This window comes from Capricornis sumatraensis, chromosome 3, assembly GCF_032405125.1.
Source record: "Capricornis sumatraensis isolate serow.1 chromosome 3, serow.2, whole genome shotgun sequence".
Lineage (NCBI taxonomy): Eukaryota > Metazoa > Chordata > Mammalia > Artiodactyla > Bovidae > Capricornis > Capricornis sumatraensis.
Window position 1 is genome coordinate 148,534,656 of NC_091071.1, and position 25,573 is coordinate 148,560,228.

The 25,573-nt window shown below is 44.0% G+C and overlaps 1 protein-coding gene across 1 annotated transcript in view; it reads right to left on the reverse strand.

Annotated features, from left to right (window-relative positions):
• The window catches only part of MREG (melanoregulin), a 68,029-nt gene that overhangs the window by 22,783 nt on the left and 19,673 nt on the right, over window positions 1-25,573 (reverse strand). The gene's annotated exons all lie outside the window — the stretch shown is intronic.

Below are 25,573 nucleotides of genomic sequence, written 5' to 3' on the forward strand. Positions count from 1 at the left end.
TATTTTCATTGTCTACTCCAGACCTGCTCTAAGTGATCTATGTCCTTTTGAAGACATGGACCTGTACACTGAACCACCGGCCAATCACTCGAAGAACATCTCCAGCATGTTATACCCCCACGGGCACACCGCGGAGTCACACAGACCCTTTCAAAAGGGGCGAAAAATACTTGCTCTGTCACCTGTCAATGACGACAGGGTTCCTATAACAATCGGAAGTCATTATTTAGAGTCAAGCCTTGTAAAACATTTTTCCTTACAATTCCAGTATCTCGCCTGCTGTCCATGTTTTACTCCTCTTCCATCTTCAGCAGAACCCAAAGATGCCGCTCCCCCGACTCAAGTGTTTGGAGGTGACTCTGACAAAGCCCCAAGCGTGATGTAATGCCTCCGCCTCAAGGCAAAATAATGGGTTAAGTGGAAGCAGTCCTGTAATTGCCTGGAAACCCACTGGTTAACACATGGTTCATAATTATTCCAGTCTTCACTGGCTGTCATAGACACACGGATGACCGTTTGTTAAGCCAATTAGGAAGCTGCCTTCATGAATCCTAAATTCGGCAGTCATTTCCAATTTTCCAGACCTCTGCCTTGTCAGTCACCTGCCTGTTACCTTACCAACATGGCAGGCTTTAATTAATTCAAACAAAGCCCCTAAAACAATCTCTCTGCATTTAAAATTCTCGGAATGTTAAAACAGCAGCACCCATCCATGGTAAAATTAACATGTTTAGAAATGCTAGGGTGTTTTTTAAAATGTTGACTAATCTAACATGATACATAAATGTATAGGCATTTTTCAAAAGGAAAAAAGCATCAGGAATTGAAAGCTGTTTTGCAGCCATAAATGGAAAGGCTGAAAAGGTCTCTCAGGTTCCAAAGAGGACGTCTTCTTCCAAAGCATCATCAAGCAGTGGCTGTGGGGAGCCCTCCTCAAGGGCGGTTGGTTATGCGTCCTTGTTGTTTGAAAAATTGCATCTGCCACACAAGTATCTGAGCCAAGTATGTTGTTGTTTGGTTGCTAAGTCGTTTCCTACTCTGTGACACCATGACTGCAGCAAGCCAGGCTTCCCTCTCTTTCACTACTTCCCAGAGTTTGCTCAAATTCATGTCCATTGAATCAGAGATGCTACCTAACCATCTCATCCTCTTCTGCCCTCTTCTCCTTTGGCCTTCAATCTTTTCCAGCATCAGGGTCTTTTCCAATGAGTTGGCTCTTTGCATCAGGTGGCCAAAGTATCAGAGCTTCTGCTAAGCACCAAACCACAAGCAAAGCTTGGATGGCATCAAGCCAGATAACTAAATATTTTGGGGTTTATAAGACACATTTAATAGCTTTTCATATTTCACAACACATATTTTACAAAACATATTTCATATGTTTACAAGACATATTTAATGGTTTCTCGAGTAGTCATGTATGGATGTCAGAGTTGGACCATAGAGACAGCTGAGTGCCAAAGAATTGATGCCTTTGAACTGGGGTGTTGGAAAAGGCTCTTGAGAGTCCCTTGGACTGTAAGGAGATCAAAGCAATCAGTCCTAAAGGAAATCAGTCCTGAATATTCATTGGAAGGACTGATGCTGAAGCTGAAACGCCAATACTTTGGTCACCTGATGCAAAGAGCTGACTCATTAGAAAAGTCGGACACAACTGAGTGACTGAACTGAACTGAACTGACAGAACACAAGGTCTCCATCACAATTACTCATCTTTGTCACTGAAGCACCAAAACATCCAGAAAACACATATAAACAAGTGGGAGTGTCTGTGTTCCAATAAAACTGGAATTTGGTCCATGGACCACAGCTTGTCTAGACTGTAGAGAGAGACGTGGCATGGAGGAATCCAGTCCTCCTGACTTACTCTCAGAAACACTCCCACCCCCATTCCCACAGTGCACACATCTCACTCAAAGGAGGTCTGAATCCTTAAAATACAGATACCCAGGATGACAGCACTTAACGTTTCTTGCGTTAAAAGCTGCATCAGTGCTCCATCAGGCCTTTAAGCACAGAAACTTCTGAGACCATGTCCTCACCTCGCCCTCTAAGTTCTTGCCTTTCCTCAGGTCAGGGCAGTTTCAGTTAGATCTGTTTTCTGGTAGGTTTCATGGAAGAGGGAAGTGTGAAGAGTTCCAAAAATAACATAAAAAAAGTTTAAAAACCACACACATACACCAAAGCATTGACCCATGGTCAAGCTCTCAGTCATGATGCCAACATGAGAACTATTTTAAGGGTGTTGAGAATTGTGAAGCATCTGAGATTTGACTCACAAGCTTAGAAACTAATATGGTCTCCCTCCACAGTTTCACGAGTGCTGGCAAAAGACACAAGACTCCAGGGTCAGAAACAAAGAATCCAGCAGGAGATCAGCATTCTTCATGCCCAATCCCACCCAGTAATGAGAAGAGAGCTAAATGATGCCTACACGTGCAGTAGGCTACATTACAGGGAAGGAACCCTAAACTCAGGGAACCTGACCTTTTATAATGGGATAGACCCACCCACCCTTTGCTCCAGAAGGAGACCTGGCTCTACCTCCCAAGGCTGTTCACTGTAAAACACCCTGACAAGACAGTCCAGACAAAGGGCAGACAGTGTCTCTGCTCAGGGTACGTGCAGAAACCAGGATTCCCGTGGAGACGTATCTCGCAACGCGGGGGAGAGACACAGTGGAAGGCCAGGCCTGCTCAGGACTCCCAGGGAACGCAAGCTGCCCAGATTAGAAGTAACTGGGGCCAGAGAAGAACAGATCTTGCAAAGGAACAAATTAGCATTTCCTATTTGATTAATTTGAAAGCACTCCCGACCCCTCTTAGAATTCAAAGCCCTCACGGTGCCTACCAGGCCTGAGGGGTCAGGTCCTTGCCAGTCTGCTCAGGGTCACGCAGCACAGATCCTTCCCTGGCTCCCTCTGCTGCAGCCACCCTGGCCTCCCCGCTGTCCCCGGCACGCACCGTGCTCATTCCTGCCTCTGAGCCTCTGCACGTGCTGTTCCCTCTGCCTGGAAGGCCCTTTACAAGGCTCAGTTCCCAGCCCAACCAGGTCTCTGCACTGAGCCCGAAGTCACTTTCTGTTCCCTCACATTATCTTATTTTTCTTCCAAACGTTTATCACAACTGAAAGGGGAGAAGATTTTGTTACCCTAAAACATATCTCTTTGGCATAAGGATTATTGGGTTGGCCAAGAAGTTCAAGGTTTTTCCATAAGATGTTCCAGGAAAACCTGAATGAACTTTTTGGCCAACCCAATATTTGAGGGTAAAGGCAATCAAAACCCATCAGATTTAAGAAAAGTTTTTTAATTTCCCTTCAGCCACCTAAGTTTATATTGGAAAGGGGGCCTGTACCCATAATTATTTTTTATCTAGGAAACTTGTCTGCATAACAAGAAAACTTGTGTTTCAAACATCTCCTCTGCCTTCCCATGAATGGCTTTCCTCCAACTTTGAACCCCCAGACTCCTACACCCCTTTTCTTCACTCAGGATGTTACATAAACTTCAATTATGTAGTTGCCCTTTGAGTCTTCCTATCTTTATGGGACTCTCATATATACATAATTAGGTTCATTTTTCTCCTGTTAATCTGTCTTATATCAATTTAATTATCAGTCCAGCCAAAGAAGGGAAGAAGGGAAAATTTTTCCACCACTATATAACCTTGTGTTGTTGCTCAGTCACTAAGTTCCGTCCAACTCTTTGTGACCCCATGGACTGCAGCACGCCAGGCTTCTCTGTCCTTCACTATCTCCTGGAGTTTGCTCAAACTCATGTCTAACAAGTCGGTGATGCCATCCGACCATCTCATTCACTGTCGCTCCCTTCTCCTGCCTTCAATCTTTGCCTGCATCAGGGTCTTTTCCAATAAGTCAGTTCTTTCCATCAGGTGGCCAAAATATTGGAGTTTCAGCTTCAGCATCAGTCCTTCCAATGAATATTCAGGGTTCATTTTAATTTTTAGGATTGACTGGTTGATCTCCTTGCTTTCCAAGAGACTCTCAAGAACCTTCTCCAACACCCCAATTCAAAAGCATCGACTATTTGGTGCTCAGCTTTCTTTATGGTCCAACTCTCACATCCATACATGACTAATGGAAAGACAATGGCTTTGACTATACGGACCTTTGTAGGCAAAGTGATGTCTCTGCTTTTTAATACACTATCTAGGTCTGTTATAGCTTTCCTTCTAAGGAGCGAGCAAAACTTACGTTATTTGTTGTCAGTGTCCTTTTAATAGAATGTAAGCTCCCTGAGGGCAGACTCTTTAAACACTGCTATAGCCACAGGATGACCAAACAAAGTAACTATTTTTGGCCCCCATTACGGGTTCAACTGTGTCCTCACAAAGTTTGTATGCCAAGTCCTAACCTCCAGTGCCTCAGAGTGTGACTTTATTGGGAAACTGTCTTTACAAAAGTGATCAAGTTAAAATGAAGTCATTAAAGTGAACCCTAATCCAAAATGACTGATGAGCTTGCAAGGAAGGCGACATGTGCCAGAAGCACACTGCACACTGCCACGATAGGTTAAAAAGGTGACACATAGTGCCAGACTTCCCTGGCAATCCAGTGGCTAAGACGCCACACTCCCAATTCCAGAGGCCTGAGTTAAATCCCTGGGCAGGGGACTAGGTCCCACATACCACAGTTGAGAGTTCACACGCCACAATTAAAGATGTCATGTGTCTCAACAAAGATCAAAGGTCGTGCGTGAGGCAACAAAGGCCAGGTGCAGTCAAATAAATAAACACTAAAAAAAGAAAAGGAAGGAAGGAAGAAAATAAGTCACTGCAAAGAAAAAAAAGCAGCAATAGTGCCAACTACTCTCCACCCAATAGAGAATCGTCCCTCTGAAACACTTCAGCATGTACCGTCTAGTGCTTTATGTTCAAAGTGTTAGTCATTCAGTTGTGTCTGACTCACAGCGACCCCATGGACTGTAGTCTGCCAAGCTTCTCTGTCCGTGGAATTCTCCAGGCAAGAATACTGGAGTGAGTTGCCATTCCCTTCTCCAGGGAATCTTCCCCACCCAGGGATCGAACCTGGGTCTTCTGCATTACAGGCAGATTCTTTACTGTCTGAGCCACCAGGTAAGCCCAAATATGTTTGAAGATGCTTTCTATCCCCCGAATGTCACTTTAAAGCAGGTAAAAGATAAATAGCATGTCATGGATCAAAATACAAAGGTGAGAACTGAAGCATCAATAAAATGCTGAGAGTTCAAAAACATTCATCAATGAAAAACCTAGATACATGTGGGCTTGAGCCAGTTCCTCTCAGTGGCTAAATCTTAGCCAGCATCGGCCGAGACATTCACTTTAAATACAAGCCCAGACAGGGGTGAAAATATGAGCAAGCAAAATGCAGAGAAGGATGGACCAAAAAAATCAGGTTCTGCTTGTTTCCCTACTGGGACACATTACAAAGCCCTGCCCTCTGCTTTCCATGGCTGGAAGAAGAGCCAGGAGCAGGAGAAACAAGAGAGGAAGAAAAGGCCTTTCCAAACTAGGGCAGAAGAGCAGGCAGGGTGAGTGGTGTGAACGGCAGCCAGTGTTTCCACATCAGCAGAGGATCTGCCAGCTCGACGGGAGACAGTGTTCAAATGTCCCCGCCTTACCCGACCTCAGTCAGATGGCTAGCATATCCAGGCACCCCCAGCTCACTGTCCACATTCTTGTCCAGCTCAAGGCTGATGCTTGCTGTGCTTGATGCTGACTGCCAGTCCATGCCAAAGTCCACTCCTTTCAACAATTCAGCCCTTGCTACTGCTAAGTCACTTCAGTCGTGTCCAACTCTGTGCGACCCCAGAGACGACCGTCCACCAGGCTCCGCCATCCCTGGGATTCTCCAGGCAAGAACACTGGAGTGGGTTGCCATTTCCTTCTCCAATGCATGAAAGGGAAAAGTGAAAGGGAAGTCACTCGTCGTGTCCCACTTTTCGCGACCCCATGGACTACAGCCTACTAGGCTCCGCCGCCCATGGGATTTTTCCAGGCAAGAGTACTGGAGTGGGGTGCCATTGCCTTTTCCAAATTCAGCCCTTAGGCCCCACAAAATCCTTTGGGTTTAAGAAGCAGACTGGCTCATCCAGTGCCCTGACCTCCACCCTCAGGGCCCTCAGACAGGATTCTGTCCCTACCCCAGGAATCTCACATGGCATGCTTCCGGCAGTGTTTCCAAGGTGATGAGGTTGCTCCAACCCCAGTTCAGGACCAAAAACCACAGTGACCCCAGGCATGAATACATCTGGACACCCAGCAAGAAACCACTACACTGAGGGACCTCTCTGCTCAGAAAACCTCCGCCCTTCCTCACATTTCACCAGTGATGATGAGTTCGGGGTCGCACATTTCTTCCTTCAAGTCATTCATACTCTTCACTGAATTCCTCTAGCTTTGACCTAATACTTGTTTCTTTTTAAATTTCCAGTTGAGCTGAGCCTACAGAGAGTAAAAGGATGTTGAATTGGGTGGAAAGATGGGAGAAAAAAAATGTTAGTGATGGGATAACGGGCGGTAGGGGAACCAGGCTTGATGAGGAGCCAACAAAAGGGGCACAGCCAGAGGGTACCATGAGAAGAATCCTGGCGGGGGCGGGGTGTCGAGAAGTCAATGGGGCCCCAGAAAGGCCGGGAGAATAGTTCTGCACTCGAAGGTTGCCCATCTTGGGGGTGACAAATACATCCCTGGGTAGCTCAGTCTTACTTCAAGCAGTCTCCCGTTTGCACATCACCTTTTTCCTCACACTCCATCACCTTTCCCCCTCCAGGCTTCTGCCTAGAGGCAAATGGGTGATGGCTGAAGAGCATGGCCTACAGTCATTTCCCAGAAGGAAGAAATACAGAAACCGCACTGACTTTAGGCAGATGATACTCTCTGCAGTGTAAGACGACAAGAGGGCGTTTTAAAACTTATTTTCGCACATTGCCAAGGCTGGGCTGGAAGAGCAGACACCCTGACCAGTCCTTGGTCTGAGGGTCTATCTCTTCTTACAAGTTGTTGACACTCCCACCCATAGCTCTCCTTGGAATCCACCAAGCTTTAAGTGACTGCTGGCAAAGAGTCAACAGATAAAAGCTCCTGTCCCTGAAGTATGTCCTGTGTTTAACAACAAACTCAACCGCAGGGACATTTTATTTCGACCACTTGTACATGGTTTCAAACTTCCTGGTAAACTCGCCAAGGCTGGCAAAAACAAGTAAGAGTAAAAAGTAAACTCCGAGAGACTAAGGTGCGTTCAACTGCACCATGAAACAAAAAGTATCCTGGTGGGTCTGTGAGGGCTTCCTCCTGCCTGGCCCCTCCCTGATGACTGCCCAGCATCTGGGCCTGGGGAAGCAGCAGGGGCACAGGATCTTCTGGTTCTTGGATCCACAGCCAGGACAGACGACGTGGGGCCCAAATACACACTGCTCACTGCGTGTGGCCTCCTACCGCAAACCACATCCATCAGAGAAGGAACCAGGTAAACTTGACTCAGGTCCACTGAAACTAGTCACAAGTTATTTACTTTTTAAGGTTTTGTCTATGCTTACTCAAAAATAATAACTTGGAGCCAGTTTCAGTGGATTTTTCTTCTTAAATCTTTATGCTTACCTACCCACTCCTGTTATGACTTAAATCAAATCCCTAACGATTATACACTGGAAGTGAGAAAGAGCATATTAAAAAGCAGAGACATTTCTTTGCCAACAAAGGTCCATCGAGTCAAGGCTATGGTTTTTCCAGTGGTCATGCATGGATGTGAGAGATGGACTATAAAGAAAGCTGAGTGCTGAAGAATTGATGCTTTTGAGCTATAGTCTTGGAGAAGACTCTTGAGAGTCCCTTGGACTGCAAGGAGATTCAACCAGTCCATCTTAAAGGAAATCAGTCCTGAATGTTCATTGGAAGGATTGATGTTGAAGCTGAAACTCCAACACTTTGATCACCTGATGCAAAGGGCTGACTCATTTGAAAAGACCCTGATGCTGGGAAAGACTGAAGGTGGGAGGAGAAGGGGACGACAGAGGATGAGATGGTTGGATGGCATCATCAACTCGATGGACATGGATTTGGGTGGACTCCAGGAATTGGTAATGGACAGGGAGGCCTGGCGTGCTGCAGTCCATGGGGTCGCAAAGAGTTGGACACGACTGAGTGACTGAACTGACTGATCCACTCCAGTACTCTTGCCTGGAGAATCCCATGGAAAGAAGAGCCTTGTGGGCCACAGTTCATGGGGTCACACACAGTCAGACATGACTGAGCAACTAACACACACACACACACACACATTTAATTTTCAAAAAATATTTTAATGTTATTGGAGTATAATTGATTTACAATGTTCTGTTAGTTTCAAGTGTAAACTGTAAAGTGATTCAGTTACACATATGCAAATAGTCATCACTTTTTAAATTATTTTCTCACATAGGTTATCACGTAATTCTGGGTAGAGTTCCCTGTGCTATACAGTAGGGCCCTTCGGTCATCTACCTTATACATAGGGTATAGGTGTGTTCATCCCAGACTCCTGATTTATCCACACACCCCTCAACATTTCCTCCTTGGTACCCACTAAGTTTTTTTTCAACATTTATAAATCTGCTTCTGTTTTGTAAATGAGTTCATTTGTATCTTTTTTTAAAATTAGATTCCACATATGAGTAGTATCATATGGTATTTGTCTGTCTCTGTATGTCTTACTTAGTATGATAATCTCTAGGTCTAGGCTCCAAGTTACTTAATAATAACAATAACAACAGCAGCGTGGTAAACAAGCTTGGGAGTGACTTTACCTCACCTCATTTCTAATTAAACAGGAGGATTATTTCAAGAGGGCAGACCCAGTTTGTATTCATTCATAAGCCACCTGACCTGCCTCTTGTATTGCAAACCCAGCAAAGGGCACAGCTCCCTCCAGGGTGGGGGGACAGCATGGTCATGTGGTCTAATTATGATGTAACAAGTTACCCAGGGACTGAATACCTACATGGAAGGGTGGTTTCATATCAAGAAAAACATGATCTCCCTTCCAGAACACTCTGGGGATTTTAGGGTGGAGAAGCCACAGATCTGGGCCCCCAACAGAACCAGGCAGGTGCTGCCATCCACCCCCACCTCCCCTCCAGCTCCCACTCCCCACATCCACTCAAAACCAGAAAGCTGTTCTTACAGAGGACTCCCCATAAGCCTTCCGAGATTCCCCAGCTGAGCACATTCACACCCTGCAGTCCCAGCACACCAGTATCCAAGGCTCTGGCAGGCTCTGTGCAATTAAGAGCCATTTTCAGTTACTCTAAGACAAGCAAGACCAATCAAAAGAAGCGGCGGGGGAGGGGTAGCGGAGAAGGTGGGGGTGGGGAAGGAGCGGACAACCGCGGCTCTGTTAATTACCATGTGAATTCACAGGCGGTTGGAGAGGAGGTAAGCTCCAAAGAAAGAGCCTGCCTTATCAGATGAATGTTAGAATGTTAAAAAGATAAATACCAACTGGCTGCTTCATGCACATTCTGCCATTCAGTGCATTTTGGCAGGATTCCTCAAAGCCTGCTCCAGTTCCTCCTAAACTAGCTCTCATTTTCTCTTTTAATCTCTCCTGTCTCTCCCTTCCTCCCTCCCTCCTTCTTCCCACTTCTTCCCCTTTCTTCAACATACCCACACTAAAACAAGACAGATTAGAAAGACCCAGGGAAACAGCCTCCACAAAGTGTGCTGTGAAATAATGATTTTATACCAAGCAGATGTATACAGAAGCAAAACACACGTATGTACCGCTCTCAGATAGTAAAGAAGATCATGAAATTAAAAGAGAAAGTATCCTTTTATCCGCCCATGTCTACTCCCTAGAGGTCACCAAGGCTACAAAAAGTTCACAGGTGACCTTCCTATGAAGAAATTGTTAGTTATATATTAGCATACATATACTTTTATACAAATGGGACATTTTACACATTATACATACCCACTTAGCAACAGATCATAACTATCTTTCCAAGCCAGGATCTGTAAATCCTACCTCATTATTTTTCTCAAGATAAATATTTTAATGCAATATTTTTAAAAATAACATAAAAAAATACACAATGAACAAATAATAACATTTTTCAATACAAACAGTATAAATGACCTTTCTTTTTGCCTCAAGCTTCAGACTGGCTCATCACAAGCACTGCTTTCTTTTTGTTTTAAACCTCATTATTTTTTTAACCAAAAAAGATTTTTATTTGTTTACTTTTCAAAACACTACTGCAAGGAACACGTATCTTTGTTTAACGGTATAAGAATATGTACAGGATGGACTGCCAACAGCAGAACTGCCCAGTGAGTTGATGTAACTTGGATTTGATACTTAGGCTACTCCACCTTAAAAGAATTTCAAGCCAATGAATGGGGCCAAAAGGACTGATGAGGAAGCCAGGAGCTATTTTGATCACAAGGGATACCACTCAGAGGCCACCACTTCCCCTGGGCTCTCTCCTTTCTGCCAAGAGGAAAACATATAACTGCTGAAGGCTGCCACAGTCTATTTAGGCGGAGATTCCTCAAAGCTCAACAGCCTCCTCAATTTCTATGCTCTCAGTCCAGCTTTATATATTAAATAACAAATTAAGAAAATGAATGTGTCTTCAATTTTAGAAGTGTAGCTGTCCATAGGCAACACACATGACATCACTATTGGACTGAGAAAAGAGTCAAGAGGTTCCATGGGAGAAAATGGGATAGGGAGGACTTGCTGAGCCTTGGCAAAGCATTAAATTCTATCTGCAATAAATCTACATAGATTATTTCACTGGAACTGAAATGTCTAGAGATCTTACCTTCCATTACTAATCTGCTGGCTCTGTTGGGTATCTGCGTAGCCTCTTCAGTTTAAAATATCTGAAATATCTCCCTTGCTCTCTGGAGAAGGAAATGGCAACCCACTCCAGTATTCTTGCCTGGAGAATCCCCTGGACAGAGAAGCCTAGAGGGCTACAATCTGTGGGGTTGCAAAGACTGGGACACGACTTAGTGACTAAACAAATAGCCCCTGCTCTCAGTCTGCTGCTGCTGCTGCTAAGTCACTTCAGTCGTGTCTGACTCTGTGTGACCCCACAGACGGCAGCCCAGATTCGTCTAATATTACATTATTCTGGATCTCCCTTGATTCCATATCCTATTGCCTGCCATCCCAAATCCCTGCTTATGTCAAGTTCCTGAAGCTACAAGTCACCTGGGGGTGATGTTCAGAAACCTCTATCCACTACCATCAAGGGGCCAGGTGTCCTAACCAAATCAGAGGAATAACTTTATACCAGGGGTGAAAGTTCTAGGTTATCACATCTGGAGGACAACAGCTGTCAACACGGTATATGGATGGCTTCCCTGGAGACTCAGTTGTAAAGAGACATAGGAGGTTCAATCTCTGGTCTGGGAAGTACCTCTGAAGAAGGAAATGGCAACCCACTCCAGTACTCTTGACTGGAAAATTCCATGGACGGAGGAGCCTGGTAGGCTACAGTCCATGGGATCACAAAGAGTTGGGCACGACTGAGCAACTTCACTTGGCTTGGCCTGGAGAAGGAAACGGCAACCCACTCCAGTATTCTTGCCTGGGAAATCCTATTAGGAGCCTGTCGGGCTGCAGTCCATGGAGTTGAAAAGGGTCAGACACGACTTAAGTGACTGAGGAAGAGCACAGTGTAATGTACTGAGAGCAGCAAGTGTTCCTCTGATGTCAGTGGCCGCTGATCTCTGATCCCTCTTCCCCAGTCACCTTCCAGTGTGGTCACTAGCTTCCTTTACCTATTTCATTATATGGGAGAGGCTGGACAGATTAGTCAAGTTTATGGCCCATCAAATGGTTACATACATTCAGGTTTACAGGGCAGTCTCTTGCAAATGGTTAGTGTTAGTAAAATCCTCTATGATGGTTCATCTTTGTGTCAAGTTGGCTGAGTCACAGTGCCCAGATATTTGGTCAAATATTCTGGATGTTTCTCTGAAGGTATTTTGTGTAACAGATTAATATTTAAATTAGCACACTGGGAGTAGAGCAGATTACTCTCTATAATGTGGGTGAAGTCAAGGTCACTCAGTCGTGTCTGACTCTTTGCAACCACATGGACTACACAGTCCATGGAATTCTCTAGGCCAGAATACTGGAGTGGGTAGCCTTTCCCTTCTCCAGGGGATCTTTCCAACCCAGGGATCAAACCCAAGCCTCCCACGTTGCAGGCGGATTCTTTATCAGCCGAGGAAGGAAGCTCAATGTGGATGGGCCCTACTTAATCACTTGAAGGTTGTGATTAAAACAAAGATTACCCTCCTCTCTGCAGGAAGGAATTCTGCCTTTGAACTTGAATTGCAACTACCCCTAAATCTCCAGCCTCCCCCATCAGATGCTGACTCACCAAGCCTCCACAATTGTGTGAACCATTTCCTTAAAAAAAAATGTAAATAGGTAAATATGATAGAATGATAGAGATAGATAAGATAGAGAAGTAGAGATAGATAGATATAGGGATAAATATACAGATATAGAGATATAGATACACACACACATCCTCCTGCTTCTGTTTCTCTGAATGATATGCCCCCTAAGTTCAAACAGCCCTGTGTGCCCTGAAAAAATCAAGTGCACAGACCTGCAAAGCTGAGTATTAGATCTGGGGCGGAAGTGACACACCCATGGTATCATAAGCCTGTGAGATTTGCATGAGCAAACTACCAGGCCCCCTGGCGTACATGCCCATCACGTTGACCTAAGAACAGTTGTGAAATTGAAAGCAGGTCCTTACTTTGATGAAAGCAGAAATTCTAACTGCATGGCAAATAGAAACCAGTTCGTCCTTGTATTGAGTTGAGAGGAAGGAGATGCAGGAGGAGCATAAAGGAGTGTTCTGCATTGTTAACTCTAAATAAACATCAAGACTAGGAAATACGAGACTCTCGGGGATATGAAGAACTGAAAGTACTCATCTGAAATCAAGCTTGCCTAACTGAACATTAGACACGTTGTTTTTAATAAAATTAACCAATAAATAGGTTAGACACATTAGGCAGAATTTTGTTGAAACAAATCCTAAATAGCAGAAAACCTTGAAAAATTAGACACACTGGTATTTTTTGAAGAGGGAAATAAGCTGGAAAGTGTTTTACAATCTTCTGTATAAAGTTCTAGGCCCATAGACTTACTTTACCTTACCACATGGTTATTTTTGCTCCCATTTAAAATAAAGAACAGAGACAATCATATAGCTATCTGCCCTCAATCCTCAGATCCTGTAGCTCTTCTTCTCCTCCCCAGAGGGAAGGGCATCGAACCCGGAGTCACAAGCCCATTTCTGGATGCTATCAGGAAGAGAAAACCTCTTAGGGTCTCTCTCACATTCTCTTTTTTTTTTTTAATTTATTTTTTTTTTTGGCTGAACGGGGTCTTAGCTGTGGCAGGCAGGATCTTTAGTTGTGACATGTGGGATGTAGTTCCCTGACCAGGGATTGAACCCGGGACCCCAAGCTGTGGGAGCTCAGAGTCTTAACCACTGAACCACCAGGGAAGCCTCTCTCACTTTTTTTTAAATAAATAACTCATCTACATCAAAACACTGCTGTGAAAATCCAGGTATTCTGTGGAGGAGTCTCCGTGACTCTACACAGGCAGGTATTTCTGATGATCTTATTTGTTCAAGGAAAAACCAAAGTCATCACAGAGGTAGTTCACTGAAGACTTAATTTGCTGATAATCCCTCATGTTTCAAATTTATAACTTGTTAACTATAACCCTTATGGCAGAAAGTGAAGAGGAACTAAAAAGCCTCTTGATGAAAGTGAAAGAAGATAGTGAAAAAGTTGGCTTAAAGCTCAACATTCAGAAAACGAAGATCATGGCATCTGGTCCCATCATTTCATGGGAAATAGATGGGGAAACAGTGGAAACAGTGTCAGACTTTATTTTTTGGGGCTCCCAAATCACTGCAGATGGTGACTGCAGCCATGAAATTAAAAGACGCTTACTCCTTGGAAGGAAAGCTATGATCAACCTAGATAGCATATATAAAAGCAGAGAGATTACTTTGCCGACTAAGGTCCGTCTAATCAAGGCTATGGTTTTTCCTGTGGTCATGTATGGGTGTGAGAGTTGGACTGTGAAGAAGGCTGAGGGCCAAAGAATTGATGCTTTTGAAGTGTGGTGTTGGAGAAGACTCTTGAGAGTCCCTTGGAATGCAAGGAGATCCAACCAGTCCATTCTGAAGGAGATCAACCCTGGGATTTCTTTGGAAGGAATGATGCTAAAGCTGAAGCTCCAGTACTTTGGCCACTGCATGCGAAGAGTTGACTCACTGGAAAAGACTCTGATGCTGGGAGGGATTGAGGGCAGAAGGAGAAGGGGACGACAGAGGATGAGATGGCTGGATGGCATCACTGACTCTACGGATGTGAGTCTGAGTGAACTCCGAGAGGTGGTGATGGACAGGGAGGCCTGGCGTGCTGCAGTTCATGGGGTCGCAAAGAGTCGGACATGACTGAGCGACTGAACTGAACTATAACTTAAAACAATACAACTTGAGGCAGTTGGATCACAACAAACTGTGGAAAATTCTTCAAGAGACAGGAATACCAGACTACCTCACCTGCCTCCTGAGAAATCTGTATGGACATCAAGAAGCAACAGTTAGAACTGGACATGGAACAAAAGACTGGTTCCAAATCGGGAAAGGAATACATCAAGGCTGTATATTGTCACCCTGCTTATTTAACTTATATGCAGAGTACATCATGTGAAATGCCAGGCTTGGTGAAGCACAAGCTGGAATCAAGATTGCTGGGAGAAATATCAATAACCTCAGATTCGCAGATGACACCACCCTTATGGCAGAAAGTGAAGAAGAACTGAAGAGCCTCTTGATGAAAGTGAAAGAGGAGAGTGAAAAAGTTGGCTTAAAGCTCAACATTCAGAAAACGAAGATCATGGCATCTGGTCCCATCACTTCATGCAAATGGATAGGGAAACAATGGAAACAGTGAGAGACTTTATTTTGGGGGGCTCCCAAATCACTGCAGATGGTGACTGCAGCCATGAATTAAAAGACGCTTCCCCCTTGGAAGAAAAGCTATGATCAACCTAGACAGCATATTAAAAAGCAGAGACATTACTTTGCCAACAAAGGTACGTCTAGCCAAAGCTATGGTTTTTCTAGTAGTCACATATGGATGTGAGAGTTGGACTATAAAGAAAGCTGAGCACCAAAGAATTGATGCTTTTGAACTGTGGTGTTGGAGAAGACTCTTGAGAGTCCCTTGGACTGCAAGGAGATCCAACCAGTCAATCCTAAAGGAAATCAGTCCTGAATATTTATTGGAAGGACTGATGCTGAAGCTGAAACTCCAATACATTGGCCACCTGATGCGAAGAACTGACTCACTGGAAAAGACCTTGATGCTGGGAAAGACTGAGGGCAGGAGGAGAAGGGGACAACAGAGGATGAGATGGTTGGATGGCATCACTGACTCGATGAACATAAGTTTGAGTAAGCTCTGGGAACTGGTGATGGACAGGGAAGCCTGGAGTGCTGCCGTCCTGGGGTCACAAAGAGTTGGACACGAGTGAGCGATTGAACTGCACTGAAGCGAACTGAGGTAGCTTTATGGTTTCTGTGTCTTCTCAGGCCTAATTGCTTTATGCAAGTTTTAGAAAAACTAATGGAGAGATACAGTTCTTATCATCAAATGATCCTGCACATGAGCACCAATAAACATGTGGTCTGCCTTCTGGAAATTCACCAGCACAAGCACGGTAACTTAGAAAACCCAAAAATGCAGCCACTTGTTACTGTGACAGTGAAGTTCTAGTAATGAAAGAGATAGACAGCTCCCTGCCCTTCTCCTCCAGGCACTGAATCTTCCTGGAGGTCCCCAAGGCATTGTCCATCTTCTCTGTCACTGACCTGTCAGAACTCCCAAGGTGTATTATCTACTACCTTTCTGGAGCTCCAAGGAAGGGAGGCCAGTAAGGACAATCTAAGGAACAGGAATAGAAAGAGGGCCTGGCCATTACACATTACCATGTGGATGCTCAGGAAAAAAACAGAACTAAATTCACATTCAAAGAGCTCTCCCAGTCTTCTGATCTCTCTCTTTCTCTTCCATGGACAAGTGGCTCAGAAGGAGGCTCTGCTAAGACATCAGTTTCTTCTGGGTTTATAACCCTAATACTAATATTCAGTGGTGGTGAGTGGCCCACAGCTGCAACTGTCTCTATCTGGATGTGAAAACTGATCAATCTGAAGTCATCAGCTGTTTCACTGATCAGTGTGGAGGTTAAGAAAGGTGATCTTCCTAACAAGTGTTGGTGAGGCTGTGGATAAATTAGAACTCTCATGCTTTGCTATTGAGAAAGTAAAATGGTACAGACACTGTGAAAGAGTATGGTGATTCCTCAAAAATTAAACATAGAATTATGGTATGATCCAATAATTCCACTTCTGGGTATGCACCCAAAAGAATTTAAATCAGGGACTCAAGCAAATATTTGTGTAACTACATCCATAGCAGCATTACTCACACTGGCAAAAAGTTGGAAGCAACCCAAATGCCTGCTGACAGAAGAATGAATAAACAAAATGTGGTTTATACATACAATAGGACCTCCCTGGTGGCCCAGACGGTAAAGCATCTGCCTACAATGCAGGAGACCTGGGTTCAGTCCCTGGGTCAGGAAGATCCTCTGGAGAAGGAAATGGCACCCCACTCCAGTACTCTTGCCTGGAGAATCCCATGAACAGAGGAGTGTGGTAGGCTACAGTCCATGTGTATTCTATACATACAATAGAATGTTATTCAGTTTTAAAAAGGAAGGAAATTCTAACACATGCTACAACACGGATGAACTTTGAGGATCTTAGGCTAAGTGAAGTCAGCCAGTCACAAAAAGACAAGTATTGTATGATTCCCTTAATACACCTAGTACAGTCTCATTCATAGAGACAGAAAGTAGAAAGGTGGGTTTCAGGGGCTGCGAAAGGGGAGGAGGGAGTTATCGTGTAAGGGATATGGAGTTCTAGTTTGGGAAGATGAAAAGTCCTGGGGGTGGATGGTGATGATGGCTGCCCAACAATGTGAATGTACTTAGTTGCCACTGAACTGACATTTAAATATGGTTAAAATGGCAATTTTTATGTTATTTATATTTTACCACAATTTTTTAAAAAGGTGATCATACATCCCAGCTTATCTAGAGCAGTTTCCATTTCTATGTTTGGCCTGGCATACTCAGTGGCTCGGTGGTAAAGAATCCACCTGCCAATGTAGGAGACTCAAGAGACACGGGTTCGATCCCTGGGTTGGGAAGATCCCCTGGAGTAGGAAATGGCAACCCACTTCAGCATTCTTGCCTGGAAAACTGCATGGACTGAGGAGCCTGGTAGGCTATATTCCATGAGGTCACAAAGAATCAGACATGACTAAGCACACATGCCTATACATATTCAATATTAGGAAACTTCTTTCTTCTTGTTTTTTTTTAAAAATTTTTTGGCCACGGCACACAGCATGCTGGATCTTAAGTTTCCCAACCTGGGATCGACCCTCAGTTCCTGCACTGGAAGCAGTGTCTTAACCATTGGACCACCAGAGAAATCCTCCCCCGTCCTCTTAGTTAAGACCTTGCGATCGTGTCCCAGGTGGGACAATAAACAGTAAGAACTCCCTGAGGTCACATAACTAACTATTCAGTGTCATCTCAGCACATGGCAGAGGCATGCCTCTCATCCCGAACTGTCTAAGTCCAAAACGCATGCCTTTCACCACCTCACATCCTCCTGAAAGCTACAATGATTTTCCCTTTGCCTGCTTCGTTTTCTGTCTCTGTTGGCTTACACAGAGTTTTGATGTGCTACCTACCTGCTAAGAAACACGTATCACCTTAATGCTAATATCCAAAATGCTTAGATTTTTGAAGTCAGGGGTGGACAAAGAATAGAAAAGAACGTTACAGACAGACTGACAATGTCTTCAGTGGAGCCCAACAGATCTTTTGTACCCAGAATGGTGCCCCGGGTGTTAAAACTTCCCCAGGTGGCAGCACTGGAGGCTGTTGCATGCACTGCACAACAGAGGTTTGCTGTTTTGTTAGTCGCTCAGTCGTGTCCAACTCTTTGTGACCCACAGACTGTAGCCCACGAGGCTCCTCTGTCCATGGGATTCTCCAGGCAAGAATACTGGAGTGGGCTGCCATGCCCTCCTCCAGGGGATCTTCCTGACCCAGGGATCAAACCCAGGTCTGACGCGCTGCAGGCAAATTGTTTACTGTCTGAGCCACCAGAGAGGCTGATACTAAACAAATACCAACATCAGCCACTCTGTGATTCAACTGGTGCAGGGTGAGAAACAGCTGACAAATACACAGCCCAGGGCAGCTGCTTTGGCAGGAAGTGAACACCCATTTGGCTTCCCTGGTGGCTCAGAGGGTAAAGCATCTGCCTGCAATGCAAGAGACCTGGGTTTGATCCCTGGGTCGGGAAGATGCCCTGGAGAAGGAAATGGCAGCCCACTACAGTACTCTTGCCGGGAAAATCCCATGGACGGAGGAGCCTGGTAGGCTACAGTCCGTAGGGTCGCAAAGAGTCGGACACGACTGAGTGAGTTCACTTCACTTCAACACCCATTTGATTAACACCCATTCACTTTGTCTTTGACCAAAAAGATTCCACTGAAGCTCTTTCTAAGCTCGAGAGAGACAGCAGCAAGTGTTTCTGTCCATAGGGACTTCCAGGTCATACACACAGACTGAACTATGATCCCAGCTGCACCACTCTCGGTGCCTGGGACAGATGGTCAAAGTCTCTGATCTTATGTGTCAAAACCCCTTCTTCATAGGTTACTGTGAGGCTTGAGCTTTTGTCTGGAGCACACACATCAAGAAGGGCACTTCTGCTCAGCACCCAGCATGAACCCCCATAAATATTATTACCTAGAACACAGAGGGTAAGATGACTTGATTCTCAGATCCTAAAGAGTGTTTTTATTCTCTCCCCCTCTAACCCAAACAGTCACTAGCACAGTCAAATAAAGAATGCTTGCATGCCTGGATGGGAGAGGAGTTTGGGGGAGTATGGATACGTGCATATGTATGGCTGAGTCCCTTCACTGTTCACCTGAAACTACCAACATTGTTCATTAATCGGCTATACCCTAATACAAAATAAAATGTTTAAAAAAAAAAAAGAATGCTTACATTCAACAATCTGGATCATGTGCATCCTAAACAAAGAGGCCTTTTGAGAAGCCCAGAATTATCTAGAGAATCACTTCCATTTTCCACTGTTATTTTGCTCCTTGACGCTTGACTTGAAACTTAAGAGTCCTATCGCCAACTGTAGCCAGTGTTCACCCACTTGCAGAGAAGTCAGAGGGCCTGACCAGAGCAAGCCCCACCCAGCAAGTGAAGACTTGGAGGGAGTCATGCAGAGCCCAGCCAGAACATCCCGCCTCCAAGTGCTTCCAAGTAATGTGGCTGGTACCCAGTCAACTCAACCCTCTCTCCACCTCCTCACATCCTCCGACCAGACATTCCACTTAACACTCTTTTTGTCCTTTCTTTCAGTACCAGGGATATGACAGGCTGAGCGTATAATCCAGACGTTGCAAACAAACCCCCGGGAACATCTGTCACTCTTTTAAACATTTTATAGGAACTGTTTACAATGCCTGGCAACACTCTGCCAGCAGGGAGTCCTGACACGCAGGAAGAACAAACAAACTGTAAACAGGAACATTGTATGTTTTTGCCTGTAAAGTTTTGAAGAACAATAACATACAGCCCATTCCCTGGGGCTCAGCAGAGGGAGATTTTCAAGTTTTCACAGGATCCCTTGAACCACATAGCATCTGGTGCTCACGTGGCTCCCGCCAGTGCGTAAACACTACTTCACTCAGTGATAGAAGCTCATCATCAGAAAGAGGTACGTTTCCGAGCACGTAATTATTTAATAGATTTAAAAACAAGCCTAGCATTTCTATCACCGATTGTGCCAAATAAACATTACCTATTTTGAACCAAAATAGTCCTTAATCATGTTTATGAGAACGGTTTGATTTTCAGCACTCGTATTCTTAATAAAAAATGTAAGTATTTTTGAACAGAGTAAAAAATCTTAAAGCCATGCACAAACTCCTAAAAGATCTATTACTGAACCATCGAAAGAGGCACCAAATAACAAGACAAGAGAACACTAAACAACGAAGGGCTAAGAAGAAACACGATGAAGAATCTTGGAACTAATAAAATCGAAACACTTGGTTGGAGTCTTAACCAGCTGTACTTAACCAGTCTTAACCAGCGTGTAGATCCATAATGTGGGAAAGGTGGATTTTGACAGGGACCAGTTTCCGAACTTTGGTCACAATCCCCAAACCAAACACAGTTCTCATCCCACTGATGTGAGCCTGCTTTTCACATCACTGGTTTCAAAAAGTCACAGAAATAGACTTTGGATAGATTCCGCCCGTGCATTTTGAAATCTTCATGGAATCACAGACAATATCTAGTCCTCTCTTACAACTTCAATCATGGTGCTCATTACATTTTACGTCTCTAGATTCACAAAGTCCAGATTCAGATCCTGGCTCCATATTTCAATGGTGTGGCCTTGAACAAGTTGATTCAAAACGAAATAACAATGGCATCCACCTCACAGCTGTTGTGTAGAGGACAATGTATGTCAAGCAGCTGAACAGCGCTTGGCACAGTTTTCATTATTATCTTGGAGGGCAGGGTCAGTCAGTATGACTAGAATTATTTATACAAAACAAATAAGGTGCAATGATATTTCATTAACCATTATTAGGCCCCCTGGAATACAGAGTGTTATATGAAGTATACAGCTAGGTTAATGAGAATGACCATAGGACAATGATTTATTGACATGATTTTGTGGTTGTTTACTATTTAAAAAATTTTTTTGGTGGTTTGGAATGTGGGGTGTTAGTTCCCCAACCAGGGATTAAACACACACACCCCTCCATTCAAAACACACTGGACCGCCAGGGAAGTCCCTATTCTTTCTTAGTTAAGCAAAAAATATTTTCCAAAATTAAAGACGAGAGCAAAATTTTTCCACTACTTGGAGGTCTGTAAATGTGTCAGTTCTGCTGTCTTCAAGCTTTTGAAGGCTTGTGTAAATGAAAGTGGATTGTGTTAGAATTAAATAGTGTTACTATTTCATTTTCTGACACTGCAAATAACTTTAAATTCAGGCCATGTTTCATTATTTGTCCTCCTATATATTGTCTCTTCTGATTTTTTTTCCACTCTGGGACAACACTACAAATTTAGCCATAGCCCTAAACTCATAGCCCTTCTCCCACCAGCTCCAGATTTAGTAAGGGAATGTAGGTGATACACACACCGTTTTGAAATTACTCTTCAATTTTCAGAGAATTTCAAGTACAGACGTTCCTAGGTGTTTCACGCTATTGCTACTCAAGGAAAAACACAATGTTCAATTTTCCTTAATGCCTTGCTTGAGTTTCTAAACTGTCCTCATGCAAAAATATCTAGGGTTCCTTATTTCTTCATAGGTGGAATTTGTTTTTCTCTCAAAAACCTAAAATCCTCTATTTTATTAAAATTTGTGCCAATTTTATCCTGCATGAAAAAGAAAATAAGCAATAGATACACCCACCACCAGATTTCTACTTCTACCTTCTAAATTCACAGTTAGTTCATTTTCAATCCTATTGAACAAGGTAACAATAATATTGAGTAGTAGTCTGTATTCTTGTCTGGAGAATCCCGTGGACAGAGGAGCCTGGTGGGCTGCTGTCCATGGGGTCACACAGAGGCGGACACAACTGAAGCAACTTAGCATGCATGCATTGGAGAAGGAAATGCCAACCCAATCCAGTGTTCTTGCCTGGACAATCCCAGGGACAGAGGAGCCTGGTGGGCTGCCATCTATGGGGTTGCACAGAGTCAGACATGACTGAAGCGACTCAGCAGCAGCGGCAGCAGTCTGTATCGTTAAGTATATAAGCCCATAAACATATTTTGTTTAGCTGACACATGCTTAATGTGAGCTATCATTTAATAATCTGAACATTTTATATGTAAATTTAGGGCTTTCGTTTCTCTTAAAAATCCAGAGTTCTGGCACTTCCAGATCCACAGTCTCAGCATGGCAAATAGCTATCTGGAGATCAGCAGCCGCTCCTCTTAAACACTGCATGAATTTCCAGTGTTACTCAGTTCTGCACCCTAACATGGTTTTCCTAGGTTCTTCCACAAAGGAAGCATTAAGACAATTCCTACATTTTAAATACACATGTACTCTTTGATCCAGTACTTCTACACCTGAAAAAAACAACAAAAGATCATATAAGTATACACTGATACCCACTGAGGCATTGCTTCTGCTCCTAACAACAAAAAACCTGAATCAACCTGAATCAATCTAAATAACAGGGACTGTCTGAATAAACGATGGGAAGTCAATGCAAGAGAAAAGAGAGCCCCTCAAAACAATAAGGGAAATCTACACATGGTGAAATGGAAATATGTCCAAAATATATTATTAAATGGAAAAAAAAACAAAGTACAGAATGATATGTAATATGTGATCCAATCTGTGTAGAGAATGATGCTGGGAAAGATTGAGGGTTAAGAGGAGAAGGGGGCAACAGAGGATGAGATGGTTGGATGGCATCACTGACTCAATGCACGTAAGTTTGAGCAAGTTCTGGGAGATGGTAAAGGACAGGAAGCCTGGCGTGCTGCAGTTCAAAGGGTTGCAAAGAGTCAGACACGACTTAGCAACTGAACAACAATCCTTTTAATATGCATATCATACTTTTGGTAGAAAATAAACTTCTTTTAACCACGTGTATATATATTCTTGCCTGGAGAATTCCATGGACAGAGGAACCTTGCAGGCTACAGTGCATGGGTCGCAAAGTGTTGGACACGAGAGAGCAACTAACACTTACACTTTCTTTATATATTATGTGTGTATGTGTGTATGTATGTATGTATGTATGTGTGTGTGTATGTATGTATGTGTGTATGTATGTGCAGATGCCGCTGCTGCTTAGTCACTTCAGTTGTGTCCAACTCCATGCGACCCTATGGACTGCAGCCTTCCAGGCTCCTCTGTCCATGGGATTCTCTAGATGATAGTACTAGAGTGAGTTGCCATGCCCCCCTCCAGGGGATCTTCCCATTGCAGGCAGGTTCTTTACCACTGAGCCACCAGGGAAGCCCATATACCTTAAAATACATACTTTATAAACACCTTTATATGTATGGGGCTTCCCTGGTGGCTCAGCTGGTAAAGAATCCATCTGCAATGCGGGAGACATGCAATGCAGGAGACCTGGGTTCGATCCCTGGATTGGGAAGATCCCCTGGAGAAGGGAAAGGATATCCACTCCAGTATTCTGGCTTGGAGAATTCCATGGACTCTTTGGTCCATGGGGTCACAAAGAGTCAGCCACAACTGAGAGACTTTCACTTTCTGTGTATATATGTGTATATATGTATGTATATACATAGAAATAGTGTGTTAGTCACTTCAGTCATGTTTGACTCTTTGTAATCCCATGGGCTATAGCCTGCCAGGCTCCTCTATCCATGGAATTCTCCAGGCAAGAATACTGGAGTGTATAGCTATTCCCTTCTCCAGGGGATTTTCCTAACGAAGGGATTGAACCCATGTCTCCTGCACTCCTGGCAGACTCTTTCCCATCTGAGCCACCAGGGAATATATTTGTATATATAATTTACACCTAAAAAGAAGGAAGCACTATGAATAGACATTTCACACCATTTCATCATCATCATCACATCATCACATCATGTTGTTGACCGATGGCCTGTCTTGGTTGCAGGGTTTCTTTCTCTAGAGTTAAACTTGACTTTGCTTCTTAGGCAAGCCTTCTGGAAGGCCCTTCACACAGGCCCAAGTGCAACACAGAATGACACAATGGCCTCTTTGGAAGCTGTGCTTATTCAGAGTGATTTGCAGCTCACATTGCCTCCTCCACGGATTCTTCAATAGCAAAGGTAAACAGGGCAGAGAAGCTGGAGCTCCTCTGAGAGAGCTGCCAGGCCCAGTGCAAACACCCTTCAAGCCCCTTTCCTAGTTGGCATGAGACCCTGTGGGGGGAGAGGGAGAGGAGTACTATATGTTTCATTTCCCTATTACAGTCACAGCTTTGAGCAGAGTGGGGAAAGAAAAGGGAAAGAAAAGAACTGGTTCCATTCTCACCAGCAGAACCCTAAAATGGTCAGCCCTATACAGTAGGGTAAGGACGCTCTCTTCCCATTAAAGGAAAAACTAGGTCATGCATGCATTCCCGTCCACATGCTCGGGAGGGGCAGCCAGGACGGCTGTTCCTGGCCTAAGCAGCCTGTATGATGTCTTTTGAATGTTGCCAGTGGAGGAGGGGACTGCAGTGGGAGTAAGGGACGCCGGGGGTAGCAGGTGTGTGGCCACTAGTAGGATGTTGGTGGTGCTGCTTTAGTAGCTAAGACATGTCCGACTCTTTTGTGACCCCATGGTCTGTAGCCCGCCAGTTCCTCTGTCTATGGGATTTTCCAGGTGAAAATACCAGAGAGGGTTGCCATTTCCTTCCCCTAGTCTTTGACTTAAGCCCTGTGACCAATATTTTGTAGAAGTGGTCCTCAGCAAGACCCCACAGCCAAGAAAGGATGCTCATCAAAGCCACCGGGGGACTCTTCAGCTACCCTTCCCTCAGGTCTTAAGAACCAGAGGCAATTGTGATTCCTCACTTCTAAGTCTGCTCTGTCCCCCTAAGGTGCCCCAGGTCACACCAGAATAAAAAGGCTGGGACATGTGGCTCTTCTAAGCTATTGGGACGTCCCTGGCAGTCCAGTGGTTACAACTCCTCACTTCCACTGCAGGGGGTGGGGGACTGATCTCTGGGCTGGGGAGCTGAGATCCTACAAGCCATGTGGCCAAAAAAAGAGGTTATCATATCCTGCTACAGCATGTTTTGGAGAAAAAACAATTAATAATCAAAAATATAAAGAAACCTACATAAGAAACAGACCTCCCTTGCCATAACTGCCCCATACACACACACTCTGGTACTTTACTTCAAAGCAAGAGCCTAGCGTTTTACATGTCCCTATTCTTCTCGATTACTATAACATACAAAGGAACACATAAAAGTCATATCTAATATAGGTATCTACTCAGAACTAACAGTTGAACACAGAGGTTAGAAAACAGGCTGTATTATATGGAAAAAGACACCTATAATATAACATTATACTGTATTGTTATAGTATGGAATACTACTTTTGAAAAAAAAAAGAGAAAGTAAAATATGATCCCTTTTGCTGTTTTCTCTTAATTTATGAAGTCATCTCCTTTTCAATAGTCTAATGTTCCTATATCAATACCTTTGATTAAAAGTCCATTAAGAGTGATTTCAAGCCTTATCACACAAATCATTTCAAATACGCCAGATACACTATTTGATCAATAAGCACAATTCAAGAAGATAAAACAGAAAAAAAAAAAACCTCAGGCTCCATTAATTCAAAACTGGAGATGATGCAAAGTACCCTCCAGCCTTCAGTC